A 16,369-nucleotide genomic window follows, 5' to 3' on the forward strand; every position below is an offset into this window, starting at 1 on the left:
TCTTCATGCATATGGTAGTTGTTGGTGTTCTTGTGGAGCTGCAAGTCCTGGAAATACTGGCTGGCTGGAGTGGTACAAGCATGCTGCAGATACGAACCTGAAATACTATAAACAGTTCTCTCCATGATGTGTTGGACCTGTCCCTGAAATGAAATGTTTATCTTTTTACAATGGGAATCTTTGTTGTAAACCAGTTATATAAAGTAAGGCCAGCCTGAATCTTTGTAGCTGACAGCATGTTTGTGACTGGGGAATTACTTTTTTTGTTAAACCAACTGCCTGGAAAAAAAACCTCTGAAAGGATTTGGTCCAAGTGCCAGTGGAAGTGTGAAGTGAATGTGTTCTTCTCTTGAATCTTGGAACTTATTGTTGGGAATTTTATTCTTGTCTGTGAGTTGCATTAAATGATGACAACAGCCTCATAATTATGTTGTTAACTGGATGCTGTTTGCATAAGTATTAGGTGTCAGTTTGTGTGTGGAGGAGGAAGATGCTTGTCAAGGCAAAAGGTCTTGAGACAGGTCAAGGAAGAAGGGGGATTTTTCTTCTAAAAACAAGACTTTTCCCTAGGAGTGCATATCACAGTATTTTGCACAAATCTCTTAAAAGGCCATATTCTGTGTCTAGTCTGTGTAAAATCTTGCTTGCATCAGTGGATGATCTCTTTCACCTTGATGGACCTATTGAACTTAAACCTCAGTCTGTGAAGTATAGCTGTGGTTGACAAAAAGCTCCCTGTAGCAGTCACAGGGGTCCTGTCTAGAATGCAGACGGCTTTCTGATCAAGGCTGGAAATAGTCGCCAGGACTTTTGCATACCTGCGCTATTTTGGGTTTGTTAGGATCTGTGGAGAAATAATGGAACGTATTTTGATACCTGTTGTCCAAAGTAATGTTAATGACTGGTTGAGTGCTGTGTTGACTGAGATTTTACTGAACTAGGTAGGTGGACATGAACAGTGTGTGTACTTGGTAACTTCAGCATCCTCCAAGAACACACTCATATGGATGAGTGCTGGTAAACAGATGTTACAGCTCTTGAATATTAAATTCCAGCTAAATGTCACATTGTGTTTTTGGGATGTTAGCATAGGATGAATTTCTGTATGTGAAGTCTTAAACATGGCATGAGTTCGGCTTTCTCCCAGTGCAAAACTAGTAGCCCAGCATGTGATCCCTGCTGGCTGGACATAAAGGCGTTTTTGTGCTGTTGGAAAAGAGAGTTTAATAACTTTATTCCTGTTTTATAAAGTCCACAAACTTACTGTTGGGATTAGTAGTAAAATTGCATTTATAAGTATTGTAATAGTTATTAGAGGAGACATTTGATTAAGATTCTGTCCAAAATAATATTAAATTTCCCATATTGTGGGTTTCATAGATTCACGTGTTGTCTAGCAAAGTGAAATTTCTTTGCCACTCGTCTTAATCCCAAGAGGAAGTGCGGTATTCAGAGACATGATGCGTGAAATTCTTTGCTGACTTTTCTGCCCTTTGTGTTAGTCATGCCTTTACATTCCCCAACCTCCTGAGCACTCTTAAAAAGCCAAAGATTTTTAAAGCTAATAAAAAGAATGATCCTTCTATTGGCTGTAGGTTCAGAAGCTGGTGTGTATGCATACTGGCATCTAGGCCAGGCCCACCAAACCTCGTTTAAAGTTTATGCCTGTGGGTATTTAGTAATTAGTCTTCCCAGCATTGACTGTCCTGTTGGCATGAGTGCTTTGACATTGGGTCTCATGAGCTCTGGCATTACTGAAGTTGAGGCTGAATGCACATTTGTGCTTGTTAACAAAACTCCCGAAGTCAACCTTAAGAGCTAGTACAAATATCTGAGTACATCTAAATACCATTCTTTTCAAAGTAGTGCTAAGAGACAGGAAGGGGAAGAGCTGACTTTTCCACTGGGAAGCTGCCTTGGGCCAGCTTATTGTACAGAACCATTGTTTTATGTTTGTTTGAGCACAGAACAGCGAAGGTTTTTTGCAGGGTTGCTCAAGTATGGCTGGATTTTGCAGCTTGCTGAATTTACTTATTAGAAGGAAGACTTTCACCCTGATTATCTTAATTTGGTAGCGAGATGGAATATCTTAATGCGTGTAAAAACTTCTGTCTCATCCCTCAGTTGGCATCCCTTGGCTATGTATTGCTCCTGTGGATGCCCCTGACTTCCCCCAAGAAACGGCTTGCTTGCTTCTAGATCTTCAGTGAGAGTTATGCTACTAACGGTGTGTCTTGTAGCTTGCTTGCAGTAAGTGGCCATGTCATTGACTGCCTCTGAGATTCAAGTAGAAGCATGCAAATGAAGAATGTGTTTACATCATGCTTAGATAAGAGCTGACCTTTGAGTTTTTCTGGCATGATGGCATTCCAGAATGAGTATCTGGTCAAGGACAGACTTCGAAGCATTTGTACTGTTCTGGCCCACCTGATCTTGGCTGGAGCAGCATCTCCCTTAGGAACTGCTTCTTTCCAGTAGCATTAGAGATCTATCAGAGCTTGGTAGATCCTTCTAAAGCACTTACAGACCTGCTGCCCAGGAAGGTGCTGTCATTCAGGTGCATAACCAGGCCATCATGTAATGCATAAACAAAGCAGGGAGGTATTCGTTACACCTTTGTTGCAAAGCCCTGCCAGCTATGGGCTTGGTTTAACAAGGCGCTCTTGATTCCCATGCAGCCGATGGGGAAAGAAAGCGCGTGCAGACGGGGTTGGTTCATGGTGCGTTCTTAGGTTTATGTGGATCAAGGACCACCATGTTGCATTTCATTTGCTCTCGGATTAATAAGCTGCTTCACAGCTAAGATCCTCTTACGTGTTGCTTCAAAAGCGTGCGCGGTGGCAGAGTTAGGATGAAGAGAAGCTTTGCCTCTGCTCGCTGGTGACGAAGGCAGGTTGGAACCTCCCCTGTGGAGAATCGTACTGAATTTCTTTGGCTGGGTGTGACCGTAGGCAGCAGCTGTCTGCGACTGCGAAACCTGCGCTACTTTGAAAGGGCCCAAATGCTGTTGTCAGCGTGGTAGGATCAGGAACTGCTGTTTGTGAAAGGTTGCTCGAGCAGGGCATGCAAATTCCTCGCAGCGCTGGAGGACTGCTGGCTGGGCTCTGGTTTATGTGGCCAGTGATGGTTTAGCAAGTAATCAAAGTCCTGGTGTTTCTGTGGCCCTGTACGTAGCAGGAGGAAATATTTCATGCGGCTTGTGCATCTTTATAGTAGTTGCTTTTCTCAGACTGGTTGGTTTCTTTGGTTGTCTTGCATTTGACTGTAGACTAGTTTCATCAGGATTTGTCAATTATTTTTGGCTGATTAGTTACCTATGTCAAGCAGCAATGTAGTCATTAGCTGGTGAGTGGTAAGTGATTTAGTCTCTGTAATCCCCAACTTCAGTCTGTGTACCATGGAGAAATTTTCTGAAAAGGTAGTGAAAACAAATATTTAATTGGAATTTACATTTTAGTTCAGGTTTCTTATCTGGGAAGTCACTGTTTGGATGGCAGTTACATCAAGCTGCTGAGAGTGAACTGAAGTTCCTGGTGACTAACTTCTCGCACCACCTTTTACGAGGGTCAGACAGTACCTGCAGTGTGTTCAGTTGTGGTTGTTACAATGCCTGTGGCCATGATGCCTAAGCACACTTCAATTATGCCCATTTACTGGTGGGAAATCCAAGCACCTTCTGCTCTTCATTGTTGCAATGAATCATTTCACAGCCTTGGAAGCCCATGTGTTGACTCCTCCCTGTGCTGTGTCACATTGTGCTGTCTGGATTTCAGAATTGCTGGACTTGGAGTAGTAATGAAGATTTCTCACTAAGGAGTGCTTTTGTCAGCACTAATTTCAAAGTCCTGTGTTGGAGAGGGATGCGTGTGGCACTTGCGTCAGTGGTTGTTCGAGGGGTAGTTGCAGTTGGTGCATCAGTTGACTGAGAAATAGGATTTAGAAATTCTGTTTTTTCTCCCTTGATTGTATTTTTCAAGTGAGAGCATGATAAGGAAGCCTGTATCTCAAAGAGCTATTAAATAGCATTTCTCAAATTTGTGACTTCATGGAGCTGTAATTCAGATGGCAAATCTCATGCTGTGAGGACTAAGGAAGCTTTTCCTACTGGTCACAAACACGTTTCACTAACTCTGATTTATGTAGAGCAATCCTAAAAGTTTGTCTCTACTCTTTATGACTTTTTCAGTTACCTGCTTGGCTTTTTGTGGTGTTTTTCTTGTTCTTGACTTCTAGCTGTGCTTGTAGGTACTGACAACAGCACAATGCTTAACCTTCTATTTCTCAGCTATTTATGAAAACTTGCATCTGTCGTACCTGAATTGCTTGTAATCCACGTGCTGCTCAGCAGCAATATGTTGGTCAAGAGAGATGTCCCTCAAGCATCTTTCAGTTGGGAGGAGAGAAAAAGAGCAAATCCTGAACATGTTCTTGCTTTGCATTTGAAAGCAGAATAGCAGAGAGCAGTTCATTGTTCAGAAATGCTTAATCAGGTATCCAGAGTAAGTAGGACACTCTGCAAGTCCCTCTTGCTTTTAAGAAAAGAGGGCAAATCAGAACACTGCTTGAGAAAGATCTTAAGAAAAATGAGTCAGTTGTTTCTCCACGAAATGTTGGTCATAGTACACCTTTTACAGATACAATGGATGTCTGATAAGTCAGTGCTGATGATTATTTGAGCCTTGATCCTCATGCAGACCTTACTGGAGTATGGAAGGAAGGTTAGGTGGTTTTGGTATAGGTACTCATGTTGCCATCCACAGAACTTGGTTAAGGCAGTGTTGTTGGCTTTCATCCTAGAGGGAGTTTGATGCATTGGTTTAAATTTATCTTTCTAGGCTGAAGTCACAGTTGTTTCAGGGGGAGCAGAAGGTAGCCAGCACTCGGTGTTGGATCGTGTGTGCAAAGAGTAGCAGTGAAGTCAGGTGCTGTGGTGCAGGAAAGTGTTTGAATTTGCTGTGTGGGGTGTTGGATGCAGGCAAAGCATCTTTCTGCATCTTTCTTGCAGATGCTTTTCATGCTCTTGCAGGGGAGTTTGGGTTATTCTGTTCAATGTCAGATCTTCTCTGCCTGTTTCTTGGGTTGTGGGGCTGCGCTGGGCTGGTGTATGGAAGATATTGCAGAGGACTGGAAGTGATTTGGTGTCTGGCACTACCAATAAACTATGCTTTGTCTCTATAGCCCTTACCCAGTGGGGCAGCGAGTAATAACAGGCTCTAGTTCAGATTTTTTAGGACTTGTGGGTGACACTTTGGATAGGGTTGCATAAATATTTACTTTACTTTTCATTGGAAAAAGCCTGTCACAGCATCTGAAGCAGCAGAAAAAAATGTTTGTGAAGTTTGTGAACGTGAACTGGCATTAAAAACCTAGTGTGGTAACTTGTCTGCTTTCCTACAATCTCATGTGAAATTGAAGTTAGTGTTTGAGCAAGGGAAAGGGGCCCCACTTAGAGCCGATCTCTAATATTGAAGTCTAATATACCGGTGTGGGGGATGGGGAAAAGACTTTTGTATTCTGTTACACCAGCATCTGTAAGCAGCTACAGTTTAGAGCTGCATTTTTGTTCTTGTTAATACTGACACAAGATAAAGAATTACTGTACGGGTAAGATGAAAACTGAAGCAATGGCAAAAATGGACTTCCTTAAAGAGATTGTAAAGGTGTACTTCACAGATGTGTTTTTCTTCGTGAAAGATTTTGCTTTTCATTATGCAGTAACATGGGCTTTTTTTTCCTCCCCCTCCTTTGTTCTCTCCTCCAGCAGATACCTTCTGGTTGCACTAGCTCCGCAGCAGCGCTGCGCTAGACTTCCAGCTGGGGGAAAATGTTTTCCTTGCTAAACTGGCACTACCCCAGCAGATTTTTCCACGGAGCGTGTTTTGGGCACACCCTGGATATGGTGCGTTTTGCAAGTGTCTTGTTTCAAAGGCTTGGAGAGCTGGATGGCTTTGCTGGGCCATCCTCAGATAAAATGCTTTAGGGAGAAGAGAACTTAAATTGACTTAGGTTTTACTTGCTGGATTTCTGAATGAAAGGAAGGACTTAAAAATACAAATAGGTGAAGGCCTGTGTATTGACTAGTAATTCAATTCAATCCACTGGGAAGTGGAAGGAGAAACTTGAATTGCAGTTGAGTCTGTTGCAGTTGCCCTTCATGTCTTTGGATCCAGATGGGAACTGGGGATGGTTCGATGCTCCACTGCAATTGGAGTTGTCTCTAACATCCTCTGGTTGTGGCTCTTAGCATTTGAAAGACTTGGCGATGTGCTCGTCCTTGATGTAATGGAATGGTTATGGTTTGCTTAAGTAACATCCAGCTCTACCCCCAGTCCCCCCACACCCCACCCCCAGGATCTTCTCTGTGATAAGGTTACTTTCTGGAATGCCTGCTCCAGCCTTGACCTCAGCACTGAACAAGCTATTTATGGGAAGGGTACCTGGCACGGGCGCTCCGAGTTAAGGATTTGTTAATGGTGCTTGGGCTTTTGGTGTAGAATGTGCTTTTTCATTAAACTGCATCACATCAGCAGTGAGGGGGATGATACCTTGATGAAAGAGAATATTTAAAAGGGGACAGTCAGAGACTTGTGCTGTTGAGACCTTAAATTCACTGGTTTTGTTATGAGGATGGGGTGTCTCAAAAATTTTGCTGCAAATTGGTCATGTTGAAGGTGGCTCTCCTATTGCCTGCCCCTCCCCAAAACCAGCCTTCAACTTTGTGCCAAAACACACTTGTTCCAGCAGTTGTCCGTGGCTGGTTATTGTGCCCAAGCAGGGAGGTCATCACGGTGATGTATTTAAAGCTCTTCTGTTAGTTGTAAGCTGTCAGGTTAGTGAAGGTGAACAACTTGGCAGATGGCTGTTTTCTCCCTGGTGCTCATGTGCAACCATGATGTCTTAACTGCAAAACGAGATGTTCCCTGTGATAGTGGTGGCAGAGGAGTTTGGCTGGCGCATGTGATGCTTCTGCTTCTGAAGCAGATTAATTTGTGCTGTCTTATGAATGAGCATAAGCATGCTCTTTCCAGAAGTGTTTAATTCTCAAAGATATTCAGCCCATTTTAAAGAGTTACAGCTCCCTTTATCTCTTAAATACGTGCATCCTTACTGTGTAAAATATATAATTTGAGTTGTGTCTCACTTATGTAGTGGAACAGTCAAGGGGAGTGGGAGAAAGGGGTAGTGTTTGACACAGATCTCGCTGCAGTTTCATATGTCTCCTTGCAGCACTGTACAGTGCTGAGTTTGTCAGATAGTTTTGAGTGTTGTTTCACTTCTTTAAAAGTGCCTCCCAACAGGGTGGATTTGTGAAATGTGACTTCATTCGGCTGCTTGCTCAATAAAATATTCAGTAACTTAAAGAAATGAAAAAAACCCACCCCAAAACCCCACCAAAAAAAAACCCAAACCAAAAAACCAAAACCCAAGAAAACACCCCCCACTATAATGGTGACTTTTTTTTTTTCATTAGGCTCAAAACATTTGGTCATCAAATTACCAAAAGAGGGAAATAAGGAGGATCGGGGTACTCCTTATGCAGCAGAGCTTTAGGCTTTTGTATTTGTGACATTTTAGCAGTTTCCATAGTAACACATAACGATGTTGTAAGAAATGTTGCAGGGATTTTATTTGTATAAGGGAGGACTTTAAAATATTAATGGAAGGCAATGTGAATTGGAGGGAAGTCTAATTGTATTTTCTGTTGGGAGCAGAAAAATTGATGCTCTGTAGATGCAAGTGATTTGACACATTGTCCAGAGTGAGCAGCTGCCTGTAGATTGAACTTGTCTTGGCCAGCAAACAGAAAATAAGAGAATTTCAGTCATCTTGGGAATGTTTGCCACAAAGTCCTTCTGATACTTAAAGGTAAAGCTTTGGAAATATTTTGCTGTCACTCATTCTCCAGGTCCAGGTAAAAAATATTTTATCTTGGAAGTGCTTTTCATCCCAGCCCATGTGCAGTTGGAGCTCATCTCCTATGATATTTGGTTAAATGTTTGGAGCTGCTGCCCTTTTTGTGTTCATGAGGGTATCTGTAAGCTTAGTTGGGTTAAAGATTGGCTGTCTCCATTTAGAAGCGTTTGTAGCAGAGTAGCTCATACGGCTTTACAGGCAATCTGCATTTAGTGAATTCCCTGGCGGCTCCTACTTAATGACTGGTATTGAGCTTTTGCTGTTTCAGGGCTGGTGACGTTACATTGCATTATCAAATCCAATCCACTCTTGAGTAAGAAGCAAAGGGGTTTTATGTAGATGCAATAGGCAGAAATCACAAAAAAATGGTTTCTGGGAGAAAAAAGGTTTAGAGAGGGATGTTTGTGTGCACATACTTTAGTGGGTGTAAGTTTGAGTTCTGGGTCAGCAGCTGTGCACCTAGCCCTGTATTTCCACCTAACTAGGTGAACAGAGGTGGTGGAGGGCAGTAAAAGGCAATGCAGTTTAGATGACTTTGCAATTAAATCACTTCTAGGAACCTGGAAAGAAATTCCTACTTTCCAGATTAGCTTAAACATCAGTACATGAACGTCTTGCTTCTATGTATCTTTATCTGTGGTTTTCTGTTATTAAGTTAGATATTTAATCTTTCTATTATTAAGTTAGGTATTATGTCTTAGCTTGTGACTGAAGACTGCTATGAGCCAGTCCCTGCAATGGTTAGTGCACTCTGGATGCAGTTGCTAGCTGGAGGTTACAGACGGTTCCTTGCTGGCCTCTGCACGGCCACTTTCTGATCTTCCTCTGTCAAAATTGCAAAGCTTGGGCGTAGTGACAGCTGGTTCTGCCCTGCCCTTGTCTTCTGTCTGCATCAGAAGCTGAGTAGGAGTTCACACGTTTCTTCTGCCCATTTAACTTTGGAGAGGGCACCTCCTTTTAATGTAGCAGCACTTGGTCCTGATTTGTTCCTGGGCCCCTGGATGTTGTAAATGCTGCTGCTCCTTCTCCTCCATGGGCTTGCAGGCACTGAGCGATCTGGTGGGATGAGCGGTTTCACTTATAGGAGCTGTATGTGCCTGTGAGCGTCAGTTCTCCCTACACTATGTCGAGTAAAGATGCGTTGCTTTTTTTTCAACTTGCTTCTGTATTCTAGGTGGTAAAAAAAGCACTGTGTGCTGCTGTCACCCACAGTGACTGGCCTTAAAAGTGCTTGAGAAGGAGGTTAATGTATTCAGAGGTGGGTGCAGCAGCTGCTGGTGGCCTGTGCATGCCCTGTGTATTTCTGCACCCTCTTAAGAGGGTATGGCACAACAGCTCGGCAGCTGGGGCACGACGCTTGTTGTTCACCTGCAGTCTCTCTGCCCATTGCCCTGTCCTCCTCTGGGTGCTGTGGGTGTCAGCACGGAGGAAAACAGATTACCCCTCTGTGTTTGTACATAGAGCAGGGCAGGGGTCTGATCTAGAGGTAAGAGCTGAGAAAAGAGACAGGCGGCTTTGGAGGTGCTTTGGTGCTCGGTGATCTTGGCTTGGCATGGCTTTGGCAGCTTCTGACAAAATTTACCTCCTGTGGTCCCAATTCCTGATCTGGGTGGTTTGATGTGAAGAGGTAATGCCTCTCCCTGTTCCTAGTGGCTTTTTTTCTCTGCTGGAGACTCACATCTCAGTGGCCAAGGGGAGAATATTTCTGTTTAGCAGCCATTACCGTTCCTAGGCTCGGACAGTTGCATGAATAAAAGTTGCAGCAGCTAAATCTGCCTATTTTTGTGTGAATTGGAGCCCTTCTCCATGTGACTTCTGCTATTCCAGTGCTGGCTATTTCAAAAAAATGAGACAATTAGCCTTCTGTGGATCTGCATTTTGAATGCAGAACACTTGCAGGGCTCTTGCTCCATGTATGCAACATTTTGTGGTATTGGCTTTTTACTGTCTCAGACTAAAACAAGAAAATTATTCTCTCTCTGCTCCTTCTGTGTTGTAGGTAGCTCTCCTGCCATTTGCAGAAATTTCTGAAAGTCAAAGGGAAGATGCTGTTTATACTAAGGCAGAAAATAATTCAAAGAAACAACCACATTAGGAAATCTGTCAAGGCATTAACCACTTTTCCTATGTCAAGGCAGATTAAATTGATACAGATTAATTTTCAGGTATTTTTCATCATAATATGTACACCAGAGTGTCATCTAATGACTTCACCAAGGTTCGTTGTTCATGTGTTGGTCAAAGCCTTACCGTTTTAAATAAAATAAATCTGTTTGAGTAGTAGCCAGCCACTTCAGTGTGATGAATCATATTGTGCCTAAAGACAGCTTTCCATATTCAGCCCTTGCTCACTCCCCCCTACCATCCCCCTCTCCCTGCCTCTGGAAATGGGCAAGAAGCCCAAAACAACTTAACTCTTAGTTATTTAACCCTATTTTTAATAAGTGATACTTGTAGAAAAATCTCACCTGAAGGCTTTGACTGACATTGTCTTGTGTGTTAGATCTTTAACTGGCTTATGAAGTGCGTAACTTTGTTGGGGTTTTGTGTTTGGTTTTTTTAGCTGCTTTTTTATGAACATGAGCCGTTCTTTGAATTCTTACTAACAGGCTGAAATTACATCTGTCTCCAGTTACAGCAGTTCTGTTCTTGTTCACTCTTTTGTGTGAATCTTTGACTTGTCAAATGTGCCCTAGTGCTCCTCCTCTCACTCCTGCATTAGCTCTCCTCTTGTATTAATGCCCAGGTCTTTTCAATATAAGGAGTTCTAGTTATTTTTGCAGCTAGTTCTCCTCTGTGCTGGCTGTTGAAGTAGTGTTTATTTTCAAAATAGTATCCTCTGTAATGAGAAAGCTTTTGTAACCCATCCTAGTTGTCATGGCAGAGATCTGCCTTTTTCCCCCCTCTGCTTGCTGTTACCAGGCTTGCTTTGGTTATGTTAAACTCCTGAAACGAAATGCCTCTTCAGGCTGGGTACAGGTAAGCCCTAATCAGATTAGCTGCTCTGCAAATTGACTTGCTTATTTTACCTATGTTTTCATGTGCTTGAGCAAGTCAATTTGCATGCTAGGACAAGGCACTCTTCTATGATAAATTAAAGGAAAAGTGGCTTGATTAAGGCTTTAGGTGGCTGTATGAAGACCTAGTGAAAAATATCAACTGTGTTTACTTGAATTCTCTATGTGCATATGAATTTTTCCCCGTGTGTATATGAATTTCTTTCCTCTTTGTTCTTTCCCTCTCCCCCATGGGTAGTAGTTGCATGTTTGCCATCTCCACAACTTTGTGTCCTTTGGTAATTTCTGCAGCAGAGCTTCTTCTGGACCAAGGTTTGCCCACTATTTGGGTCGGTGGTTGGGGTGCACAGGAGCTCTAGTTGTCTTGCACTCTACTTTCCTTTTAGTTCCTTCCTTTTTCTATCCTTCCCACAACTTAAAAAGATGGTATCTGAAAACTTTGTGGTGCTCAGCGATGCAGCTCCTAGAGAGGATAAGATGCGTAGAAAATCTTGCGCATTGTTTTCTTCATTGTTGTCTTGTCTTTGAAGGCTTTGGTTGTAAATTCCCAGAAGCTTTTAGTTGTGATGCTTGGAGCAAGCAACGACTGCCAGAATTCAGCGTTGGGGAGGTAACCTCTGCAGTCTCTCATAGCAGTAACTAAGTAGTCCCCACTAATGAGAGTCTGTTGCTGTAGCTGAGTGTTACTCGGTGAATCTGCCATAGGAATCCTCTCTTTATTGTTTTGTTCTGATGTTGTGGCATTCCTCAAAATCGCTTTTATCTAGTTCTTGTCTGCTTGTTAACAACCATCTGCATCCAGAGCACTTGGCTACTTTAAATGTTTGCCTTATATAATTGAAACTTTTTCCTCCCCTCCTTTTGGAGCTTTCTAGTAGGAATTTGGTTTGTTGTTTTTTTTCTCTATGATGTAGGTGTTTGAATTTCTCAACTAGTCAAACTAGTACATAAAGTAATCTTCCTGTTCTGAGTCTTGCTGTAGTAGTCTTACTGGAAAAATATTTGTTTTCACTTAAATTTACTAGGCCTGGGAGAAAACTCTGTAATCTTCCTTCCAGTTTTGAGAGACTGAAAACGAAATTTCCAAGAATACATACCCGATGAAGCCTTTTCTCCCTTCCTGCTCCCCCTCCCCGGTCCTATAGAGATTGACTGGAGTTTTAAAGTGAGTTGGATGCTTATTGCCCAGTGATTGGGGATTTTGTTCAGATGAGAAATACTGGGATGTGTGTGTGCCTGTCCTTGCTGCCCTTGAGGACTGCTGACCTGGTAGAAATGGGAGTATTAATTGAAGTAATGGAGCTCTCCTGTGTTTGACTTCATTTCTGAGAGTAACTTGTCCAAAAGCATCTTGCTTTATTTGTTTAGCTGACGCTTGGTGAGATAAAGGAGGTTCTGAGAATTTGTGATTATCTACTTAACTGTGGCTTATGCTGTTGTCTCTTCCAATGCAGCAGAGCAAGTAGGTAGCACCCCTCCTCCTCCTCCTCCTCCTCCCTGCCACGAAGAACAGCAGCTGCCCGATTTCCTCAAGGATTAATCATCTCCATGGTACCTCTGATCAGTTTTTGACACACACTAGGGCAGAGAGCTGAACAGAAAAGCGTCGACTCTTGCTTCACAGAAATGTTGTGGAGAATGTAAAAAAACATGCAAAAATTTCACTTAGATACACCCCTTTTTTAATCATTGTAATTGCCTGTTAGCTTACTGCTGGCTAGTGTCACTTTTAAAGTCCTGGCATTTATTGCAAGAGACTGTATGGTAATTTCAGAGGGTCATTTTCCCTTTGTACCAAGGTCTGTCTGGGTTTTTTTTAGGTGAAAACATCCCATCCTCTCCAGTACTAGTCGTGAATTTCCTTGCCCTTTGAGCAAGATGACAGTACTGAAGTACAATGGCTGCATTATGGTTCTGGTTCTTACCACAGCTTGTTCCAGCTATGCTAATGAAAAAAATTTGTCGTATCTCTTCCAAAGCTGGGAATCCTCTAGGTCTGGGGAAGTGAAAATGCGTAATAGTTTGGCTGTTCAGCCGGCTTGGCCCTTTGGACCCTTTGAGGCTATGTAGTAATCGACTTGCAGTGATGGCTCTTTGTTTCTGATACAATTACTTTTGTGTTGGCTTTTGTTGTGAAACGTTTGGCTTCAAAGTTTTTGAATGCATTTGAAAATGTACCATGTGTTTTACGCTTTCTTCTGACATGTGCAAATAACGTTGACATGAGTCAGAAGAGTGTTATCCTAAAGCTGCAAAATCTCAGGTTCAGCCCAGTATAATTCGCTGTGATGGTGAATGATCCTGTTCATAGCGTGATCATGCATCAGACCTTGGGTTGTTGAATCTGCTGTCAGCCTGACAACATTGTTTGCAGCAGATTTTAGAAATCTCAATAGATTGAGAATCTGTATTCTATTCTTTGCTTTGCGTGAACCTTTTTAAATTTTATCAAGCACTAAGGTCTGGAAGATGACGTAGTACTACAAACTATTCTCATTTGCTGCCTTTGCTTATGGATTGCTTGACTGAAAGTTGCCACAGTTCAATATTTTTGGCTCTTGTCCTGGCTTCTTAGACATGTGAATGTGACATGCTTTGCTTTTGGAAAGTAGTGACTGTAAGGCAAGTGATGCTCCATTCACTCCCCCTCCCTCTCCCTCAAAAGAATAAGAAAACCCTCCTGAAGTAAAGACATCTTTGGTAAAAAAAAAAAATCTCCTGATGAGGTTGATCTCATGATTTTTTGAGAAACTGAGGAGGGTTGGGGTAATGATGGAAGCTCTGCCTCTTGTATGAGATGTTTCAATGCTGCCAATCAAAACATCTTCTAAAAATATCCTATCTTCTAGAAGAATCTATTCTTGCAAATCAGAGCCCAATATTAAATAACATACTGTTGATTGCAAAGGATCCAAATTAAAGAAACAGACCAGTATTCATCTCTCTTTTCTCCCTTTCCACCTCTTTATTAAATTGCTGGATATTTGTTGCAGGCTTCACACAGGATGCAAATAAAATTAGTCTGAGCATGAGATCTTTCCAAAAATGTGGTGCTTGAGCTGCAGGGGAGTTTGCTCGGAAGGTGGAAACTGGCTTGCTTTTCTCTACAGAGACTTTTTTTCCTGTCGCATGCCTGGTGTCTTGGCATGAAGTAAACATTATCTAGTCCTTTTCAAAAGTCCTGAAGTAGAGAGTGCGTCTTGGCTGAACCTAATTGAAAGGGCTGGGGAAAATCTATCCAAGAAAAATAAATTTTTGGTGGAGCAGCCAACAGCGTGTGTGACAGGAACCACTTTCAGAGGGATGGGGGTGGTACAAATAGAGCGTTTTGATTTGGCTCTGGGATAATGACCTTTTGTCTTACTGGTACAATTAAGATATAACCATCTCTTTTAGCCTAAAATAATTCAGTTCTTGGTGTTTTCTCACCAGTTCTTGTTCCTGTGGCATCTCTTTCCACCTTGTACCCTGTATTTTCTAATCTTCTGTAGATCTTACAGAAGAGCATCTCCCTTTCCTCCTGCTCTGTAGACCACAGGGCCGGGTATCTGCTGAGTCTGGCAACAGGGATCGTCAGTCATGTAGTGATAACAGGCACCTGCCCGTGAGGGACTGCATTGCCCGAAGCTCCGGCAGGGAAATGAATCTTACAGAGCTGCTGGTGTTGGGTTCATGAGGCTGTAAAAACTTGATGGAGTTATTAGTTTGCAGAGGTACAGTTCACAGGGCTGTGTTTGTTTAGGGAGGGAGAAGAGCTGAAAAGCATGCCTGCGGTGACAAGGGGACATTTCCCCATGGCTGTTGTCTGTCCTCTCCCTGAGTGGTGCGGCATTAGGGTCATCTTTTCCAGCTTGTCTGTGGTTGCCTCTTCTCCCCATCCAGCCCCTTTCTCCCAGTGTTGTGATTTAGGGACTCCCCTGTTTGTATTAACAACGGGGAGGAGCCGTGTAGCAGTGGCAAACCTGCCACGTCTGCTTGATACAAACCCGCATTGTCCTTGATGAGGAAAGAGCCTTCCAGTAATTCACCTTGCCAGCAAGAAAGGTGTTTTTTTTTTTTTTTGTGTAAGAGCAGCTGAGTTGTTTGAAATCAGTGCAATGTTTAGTGACACCAAAGGAGAATATACTTTTGTGGGTCAGAAATGCTGTTTAACTGCTCAAGATGGCAGTTTATTCTTTCAGTCCATGGAATTTCAGTCTATGTGAAAACCAGAAATGTGGCTGTGAACTCATTATTTTGATTTCTTGCTTGCCGCCTCAAAATAGTAGAAAGCATCTTGCACTTGCAGAATGAAATGATGATTCTTTCTGTATCTAAATGAGATTAAATTAATACTGCATTCTGTGTAGCTTTTTTTATAAACAATCAAAAGTATTCTGTTCTTTTGCAGGATTGTGTTAATCATTAGAAACTTTGTGGCCACAGGTCTTCAACTCATTAAGAAGTGTAAACAGGCTAACAAAAAGCTGAGACATGCTGAAGGATAATTCAGGTAGCATTGGGATCAGAAACAGGCTGCTGAAACCCTGAGTCATGGAAATAAATGCAATTGCTAGTACATTTACCAAACAGTAGCTGAATCCGACTGTTCTAAAGTAAAAATGGTCTTATTTTCTCTTTCACATGTTCATGTACAATCCTTTTTTAGTTGTTTGTGTTTTTTAAGCTATAGGGAATTGTGAATGACTTGTGTGAATTTACAGTGAGTTGTGAAAGCCTTGAAAGATGTCTAAGCATTTTGGAGTGTGTGTATATGTACACAATGCATACGTGGCATACAAGAAACTTTTTTAAAAGAAGTCTCTATGTTTAGTTATATCCCAGCAGTTTGCTGTTGAGGCCTTTGCTCTGATTTCCTTAGTTAACAGATATGGTTCAGTTCATTGGCTGTGAGGAGGAAATCTGAAGTCTGTTTTTTGATATAATTAATATAATTTTATTACAGCAGGTTTTAGGAAGAGCAGGAAGTGAGGTATAGGTTAGTAGGTAAAAAAGCAAGAGTGTTTTGAGAATTTGAATGTGAAATCTTGATGTGTGTGACACATTGCTCATAGTACAGCCAAGTCACTAAAAATGCCACCTGCTTTATTTCTTCAAATCCAAAACTCAGTCCTGCTCTTTCTCTACATGTCGATAATCTTATTGCACAGAGGGAGTTAGGCTGGACCACATAACTCTGTTTCTGTAGCCACTTTTGTGTGCTCTAAAAGAAAGTATAAAAACTAAGTAGGAGGATCTGCTCTTTGTGACAGGTTTCACTCATGTTGGTTAGAGGTTGTTTTAAATTTTGAAACATGAAGTTTAACATCTCTTCTAAAACTTGCTGTAACTTCACGTGGGTAACAGTAGGCAAAATACTTAAACATGGCTAAATTCTTGGTTTGTTCAGTAGCCTGCTAGAGAGTTCAATAGTCTTTGACGTTTTGGGTTTTCCTTAT

General features: G+C 42.1%; 1 protein-coding gene across 4 annotated transcripts in view; it reads left to right on the forward strand.

Moving 5' to 3' along the window:
* KANSL1 (KAT8 regulatory NSL complex subunit 1) overlaps positions 1-16,369 on the forward strand; it is a 101,310-nt gene that overhangs the window by 21,148 nt on the left and 63,793 nt on the right. The gene's annotated exons all lie outside the window — the stretch shown is intronic.

This window comes from Buteo buteo, chromosome 9 (genome assembly GCF_964188355.1).
Source record: "Buteo buteo chromosome 9, bButBut1.hap1.1, whole genome shotgun sequence".
Classification (NCBI taxonomy): domain Eukaryota; kingdom Metazoa; phylum Chordata; class Aves; order Accipitriformes; family Accipitridae; genus Buteo; species Buteo buteo.